The 7,594-nt window shown below is 43.6% G+C and overlaps 1 protein-coding gene across 6 annotated transcripts in view; it reads right to left on the bottom strand.

Moving 5' to 3' along the window:
* The window catches only part of ZNF169 (zinc finger protein 169), a 60,585-nt gene extending 53,381 nt beyond the window's left edge, over window positions 1-7,204 (bottom strand). The window contains exon 1 of one of the 6 annotated variants that reach the window (XM_059412071.1): window positions 7,069-7,204. The gene's annotated coding sequence lies outside the window, so the exon portion shown is untranslated. Of the gene's footprint in view, window positions 1-5,394; window positions 5,492-6,361; window positions 6,447-7,046 lie in introns of those variants that run through there. The other 5 variants (XM_059412064.1, XM_059412065.1, XM_059412069.1 and 2 more) reach the window with 5 other exon arrangements.
* Window positions 7,205-7,594: the final 390 nt, after the last annotated feature.

Genomic DNA, 7,594 nt, shown 5'->3' with positions numbered 1-7,594 from the left:
GTCTTTGTTTCTTTGACAAAAATCAGTTAACTATATTTATATGGGTCTTTTTCTGGGCTCTTAGACAGCATCTACTGTCACATCAGACCATCAGTCATGATTTCTGCAGCTTTGTAAAAAATCTTGAATTTGGAGATCATCCATCTTTCAACTTTCCTCCTTTTCAATATAGTGTTGGCTATCTAGGTCTTTTTTCTCCCACATAAGTTTTATAATCACTTTGTTGGCATCCACAAAATAACTTGGTGGCATTTTGTTTGGCATTTCATTAAATCTCTAAGTTGAAATAAGTAGAACCAACATCTTCACAACATTAAGTTTTTCTATCCATGAGTATGTAACATCCAAATCATTTATTTGGTTATAACTGTATTCATTTGAATTTTTTAGCATTTTATGTAGAAGATCTGGTACATATCTTATTACATTTGTACCTAACAATTTTCCTTTTTCTTTTTTTTCCATTGGGCTAATGTAAATGATATTGTGTTTTCCATTTCATATTACACTGTTCACTGATGGCATAGGGCAGGGTTGCATTTTGTATATTAAAATTTTGTCTTGCAAATTTGCTAAATTATGATTTTCATAAGTGCTTTTGTCAACTCTTTTGGATTTTCTACCCAATAAATAGCTCATATATGAAAAAAATAAAATAATAAAGGAGAGTATTCTTCTCAAACTATTCCAAAAAATAATAGAGGAAGGAAGCTTCCAAATTCATTTATGAGTGCAAGATTACCCTGATACCAAAACCAGATAAAGACACCACAAAAAAAGGGGGGGGACTACCAGTATTTCTAATGAACATAGATGCAAAAACCCTCAATAAAATACAGTATTTGCTTCATTGTGCTGTCTTTGTTTCTTTGACAAAAATCAGTTAACTATATTTATATGGGTCTTTTTCTGGGCTCTTAGACAGCATCTATTATCATACCAGATCATCAGTCATGATTTCTGCTGCTTTGTAAAAAATCTATTAGCAAACCAAATCCAACAATACATTTATAAAAATCATTCACAACAATGAAGTGGGATTTATTCCTGGGCTGCAAAGATGGTTCAGTATTTGCAAATCATTCAACATAATATATCCCATCAATAAGAGAAAGCACAAAAACCATGTTCATTTCAATAGATGGAAATAAAGCATTTAACAAAGAATGACATCCATTCATGATAAAAAACCTTGATCAATGCAGTTTTAGAGGGAACATACCTCAACATAATAAAAGCCATATATGAAAAACCCACAGCTAACATCATACTTAATGGTGAAAAACTGAAAGCTTTCCCCCTAAGATCAAAAATATAAATGATCATCCTCATCACTTTTATTCAACATGATACTGGAAGTCCTAGCCACCAGACAAGAAATAATAGGCACCCAAATTGGTAAGGAAGACGTAAAACTTGCACAACTTGCAGATGACATGAGGCTATATAAAGAAAACCCTAAAGACTCCACCAAAACAACAAAACAAAAAACAAAAAACTTATAGTACTGATAAATGAATGCAGTATGGTCACAGGATATAAAATCAATATACAGAAATCCATTGCATTTCTACACGCTAATAACAAAGTAGCAGAAACAGAAATTAAGAAAACAATCCCATTTACAATTGCCTAAAAATTAATAAAACCAAGGAATAAACTAAACCAAGGGGTAAAACACCTGTTCTTCGAAAACCATAAAACACTAATGAAAGAAACTGGAGATGATGCAAAAAAATGGGAAGATATTCCATGCTCATTGTTCAGAAGAACATTTATTGTTAAAATGTCCATACTACCCAAAGGAATTTACAGATTTAATGCAATCCCTACAAAAACACCAATAGCCTACTACAAAGCTGTAATAATCAGAACAGCACGGTAGGGGTGCCTGGATGGCTCAGGTCATGATCCCAAGGTCCTGGGATCAAGCCCCACATCGGGCTCTCTACTCAGCAGGGAGCCGGCTTCCTCCTCTCTCTCTACCTGCCTCTCCACCTACTTGTGATATCTCTCTCTCTCTATCAAATAAATAAATAAATAAGTAGCACTGTACTGGCACAAAAGGCAGACACATAGATCTGAACAGCAGAAAAGAACACACAAAAATAAACCCTTGACTGATGGTCAATTAATCTTCGACAAAGCAGGAAATAATATCCAATGGGAAAAAGTCTCTTCAACAAACGGTGCTGGGAAGACAACAGCTACATATGAAAGAATGAAACAGGACGACTTCTTCCACCATACACAAAAAAATAAATTCAAAATGGATTAAGAACCTAAATACGAGACCTGAAACCCAAAAAAGTCCTGTTAAAAGAGCACAGGCAGTAATTTCTCTGACATCAGCAATAGCAACATTTTTCTAGATCCCGTCTCCTAAGGCAAAGGAAACAAAAGCAGAAATAAACTATTAGGACTATATAAAAATAAAAAGCTCTGCACAGCAAAGAAAACAACCAACAAATCTAAAAGACAATCCACTGCATGGAAATATATATTGGCAAGGGACATAGGCAATGAAGGGTTAGTAGGTAAAATATATAACTTATACAACACTACCAAAAACCTCTCAAATAATCCAATTACGAATAGAAGACAAGACCAGACATTTCTCCAAAGAAGACAACACATGAAAAGATGCTCAACATCACGGATCATCAGGGAAATGCAAATCAAAACCACAATGAGAGACGCCTGGGTGGCTCAGTGGGTTAAGCCTCTGCGTTCAGCTCGGGTCATGACCTCAGGGTCCTGGGATCAAGCCCCACATCTGGCTCCCCGCTGAGGAGGGAGCCTGCTTCCCCCTTTCTCTCTGCCTGCCTACTTCTGATCTCTCTTTTTCTGTGTGTCAAGTAAATAAATAAAATATTAAAAACAAAAACAACAACAGCAAAATACCACCTCACACCTGTCAGAATGGCTAACACAAAAAATACAGGAAACAACAAGTGCTGAGGAGGATGTGGAGAAAAAGGGAACCCTCTTGTACTGTTAGTGGGAACGCAAACTGGTGCAGCCACTGTGGGAAACAATATGGAGATCCCTCAAAGAAATAAAATGAAAACAGAACAGATGATGCAGTAATTTCACTATTGGGTATTTACCCAAAGAATATGAAAACAATAACTTAAACAGATATATGTACACCTATGTTTACTGCAGCATTACTTACAAAAGCAAAAATGTGGAAGCAACCTAATTATCCAATGACAGATGAATAGATGAATAAAGAAGATGTGACACACACACACGGAATTACTCGACCATAAAGAAGAATGAAATATTGTCATTTACAACATGAATGGATCTAAAGGGTATACCGCTAAGTGAAATAAGCCAGTCAGAAAAAGACTTATACCGTAGGATTTCACTTGTATGTGGAATTTAAGAAACAACCAAACAAATGAAAAAAGAGACCAAAAGGCAAACTCTTAACTATAGAGAACAAACTGATGATTACCAGAGAAGCGGATAGGGAGATGGGTTAAACAGGTGAAGAGGATTAACAATACATTTATCCTGATAAGCACTGAATAACACTGAGAATTGCTGAACCACTATATATACACCTGAAACTAGTATAACACTAATGTTAATTGTATTGAAATTTTAAAAAGAGAAAGGCCCTCAAAATGGATTAAACACCTAAATGTGAAACTTGAAGCCATAAAATTCCTATGCTGTACATATTTTCATATTCTTTATGCTGTACTATACTGAAAACAGAGTCAGTAATTTCTTTTGACATCAGCTGTCAGTATTTTCCTAAATATGCCTCCTCAGGGAGGACTGGGTGGCTCAGTCGATTAAGCATCTGCCTTTGGCACAGGTCATGATCCCAGGATCCTGGGATCAAGTCCCACCTTGGGCTCTTTGCTCAGCAGTGACCCTTCTTCTCCCTCTGCCTACCACTCTTCCCTGGTTGTGTGCACACGCACATGCTCTCTCTCACTCTCTTTCTCTAACAAAATCTTAAAATAAATAAATGTGCCTCCTCAGGCAAGAAAAACAAAAGCAATAACAAACTATTTGGACCACATTAAAATAAAAAGCTTCTGCACAGTAAAGGAAACCATCAACAAAACAAAAAGACAACTTTTACTGAATGGAGAGAAGAAATTTGCAAATGATATATCCAATAAGTGGCTAATATCCAAAATACATAAAGAACTTATACAACTCAACACCAAAAAACATTTAACTGGAAGAGGACCTGAACTGACCTTATTCCAAAGAATACAGATGGCCAACAGACACATGAAAAGATGCTCAACATCACTCATCAGGGAAATGCATATTAAAACTACAATGAAATATCACCTCACACCATTCAGAATGGCTAGTATTAAAAAGACAAGAAATAACAAGGGTTGTCAAGGATATGATGAAAAATGAAACTTCACACACTGTTGGTGGGGATATAAGTAGATACACTGGTACAACCACTGTGTAAAACAGTATGGAGTTTTCTAGAAAACTTAAAAATAAACCTACCATGTGATCCAGTAATTTACGACTGGGTATTTACACAAAGATGATGAAAACACTAATTCAAAAAGATACATGCATCCCTATGTTTATTACAGCTTTATCTACAATAGCCAAGACATGGAAGTAACTTGAGTGTCCATCAATAGATGAATGGATGAAGAACAAACAAAACAAACAAACCAAAACACAAAAAACAGACTCATAAACAGAACAAAATGGTGGTTGCCAGAAGGGAGGTGGTGGGGATATGGGCAAAAGAGAAAAAGGGAATTAAGAGGTACAAACTTCCAGTTATAAAATGAGTAAGTCACAGAGCTGAAAAGTACAGCATAAGGAATAGTCAGTAATACTGTAATAACATTGTATAATGATAGATAATAACAACGCTTATCATGGTGAGCATGAGTAATGCATTGAGTTGTTGAGTGAATATGTTGTACACAAAGTAATAAAACTGTTAGCTACACTTTAGTAAATTTTTATAAAACTCCTTATTTATAAGAGTTGCATATTGAAGTATTCACAGTTAAAATGATATCTGGGATTTGTGCAAAATACTTCATCAGAGAAAACCAAAAAGGAAGAAGAGCAGAATGGCGACAACTGCTGAAGCCAATGAGGGGTGCAGAGATGCTCTTTCAATATTCTTGCTACCTTTGGCTGTTTGTAAAATTTCCATAATAAATTTTAAATTTAATAATTCCATCTCCCTTCACACTCCAAAAAAATAAGGAAAGTAGATGAAACTTTAAAAGGCTGGGAATATGTGGACTGCAAACATGGGGTGGCCTGATTCCTGTTAATGTCCACAGGGGCGGAGAACCAGGATCAGAAGAAAATGAATGAATGTTTTTAATCAGCATTAGAGGTATGAGACAGTCTTTAAAAATAGAGCACCTCAGGCGCCTGGGAGGCTCAGTGGGTTAAGCCGCTGCCTTCAGCTCAGGTCATGATCTCAGGGTCCTGGGATCGAGCCCCGCATCGGGCTCTCTGCTCAGCAGGGAGCCTGCTTCCCTCTCTCTCTGCCTGCCTCTCCATCTACTTGTGTTCTGTCAAATAAATAAAAATAAAATCTTTAAAAATAGAGCACTTCTTTTTAAACGTTAACTTTGGAAGTGAAGAACAGCTACCTCCAAGGTAAAAGTTATTTAATCCTCTACTGCCCCATTTACCGTTCTACACAATGAAAATTCTCCCACCTAATGTGCAGGATGGCCAATACAAGACTACTGTTCTCAAAACAGCATCTCTCCCCGTCTCTGTTTTGCTAGCACAGCCAAGGCCCTGAGCATACAGCAGAGGGAATGTATGGAGATGCTGAAAAGCTCCTGAATGAAGGCAGAGACTCGTGCCCCAGGAATGCGTCAAGCGCAGGCCAGGCTGCTTGGGAACCCGCCTGCAGCACTGAGCCCCGCGGGGAATATCACACACACGGCAAAGGTGGCCCTACAAGAACACAAGTTAGTGGCGCCCGCTGAGATGGACCGCCAGGCCCTCAGGAATTCTCCCCTCCCTAACAGGCAATTAATTACCCCCGATGCGGTGGGGAGCGCGGATCGCTCCTGGGCCCGCCTGGCCACACCCGACGCGGTCCCCACGACAGGAGGCTCTCCCCGCCCGGAGAGAGGCTAAACTGCCAAGCCCGCGCGGGGTCCACTTTCCAGAAGCTTCAGCAGCAGGCAGGGAAGGGACGGACGGGCTCGGGGAGAGAGGGGGCGGGTTTTAGCGCAGACCCGCTCTGCATTCCCGCTGATCCCCGTGTACTGATCCGCTACGTGCGCACGGGGCTCCGCGAAAACACACAGGAACGCTATCAATCACCTGGCGTGTGTCAGACCCACGTTTTAACTCTTTGCACACTCACAGCAGCTCCGGGCGGTTCCGGCCTTGCTCAGGAGTCGGTGAAAGAGGCCGCCCTGGATTTGAACTCTCCCCACGGGACAGCTGGGGGCTCCAATGGCCAGCCTGGCACAGCCCCTGGACGGAGGCACCGCCCAAAGAGGCGCACGCTCGGGGCTGCAGACTGACGGAGCAAGGGCAGGGCTCTCGAGCCGCTGATCCGAGCGATGAACCCACGGGCTTCACAGCGACTTCTGCGTCTCCCACGTCCCGTAATCCCGGGGGCGAGCCGCGCCAGGGCTGCGGGAAAGGGCCGTGGCCCGCGGGCCCCCGTCCACTTGCGCCGCCCCAGCCTGCCCGAGGGGCCGCAGACAACAGCGGGAAGCAGCCCGCCACCCGCGGCCCGGACCCCGCGGGACCCTTCCGGCGCCCTCAGGGGTCCGGGGCCGAGGCCGCTGACGCGAGTCTCTTGCCCCCGCTGCCGCCAACACCGAGGCAAAGCTGGGCGTGCGCCCCAGGCCGATCTTCCCCGCCAAGACCTGGGCGCAGGGGGCCAAAGGCCACGGGCATCACCGCGGTGGGCTGCGCCGCCCCACGCGCCCGCCGCCCCACGCGCCCGCCGCGGCCCCCGACCCGCGCACTGCGCGCGCCCGAGCTCCCGCCCGCAGCCGCCCCCAGGGGGCCGCCCGCCCTCCCGCGGCGCTCCGCACCTCGCGCGGCTGACTCGCTTACCGCCAGCGCTTCAGGACGGCCGCCACGGGCCAGCGACGCCGGCCGGCACGCGACGGCCCTACCCAGACTGCCCCGCGGCGCGGGCCCGCGGGACCCACAGTGCCCCGGGCGAAGAGCTCCGATCCCCACAGTGCCTCGGCGCACGGCGCGCCTGCGCTGACGCCTCTCGACGCGCCTGGGCCGCGGGCGACCCCGTGTGGCAGCCGCCCGCGGCACACCCTGCGCGCCTCAATTCCAGGCACTGATTGAGGCTTTTGCGGAAATTGGGAAGAATCGGGCAGTAAAATCAAACAGACCTTCCCGTACAAGAGAAGGGTGGTCGGTGAGCAGAGCATCCTTTTAATTTATAGGGCCCTTGTGTTTCTTGTTTAATAATAAAGAAATGCCGACCTGGATGTGTGATTGTCCTCCATCCGCAGATTGAGCCGCGTTTACCCTTAAATCACTGCAGACTGAACGAACTTCCTAAAAAATAAACAATGCCAAACGTACTGGCATTGTTCTTTTTAAGAAGATACTGAAGTTC

This window comes from Mustela nigripes, chromosome 9, assembly GCF_022355385.1.
Source record: "Mustela nigripes isolate SB6536 chromosome 9, MUSNIG.SB6536, whole genome shotgun sequence".
Taxonomy (NCBI): domain Eukaryota; kingdom Metazoa; phylum Chordata; class Mammalia; order Carnivora; family Mustelidae; genus Mustela; species Mustela nigripes.
The sequence above is the reverse complement of the archived record's forward strand: the minus strand, read 5'-3'. Positions and strand labels throughout refer to the sequence as shown.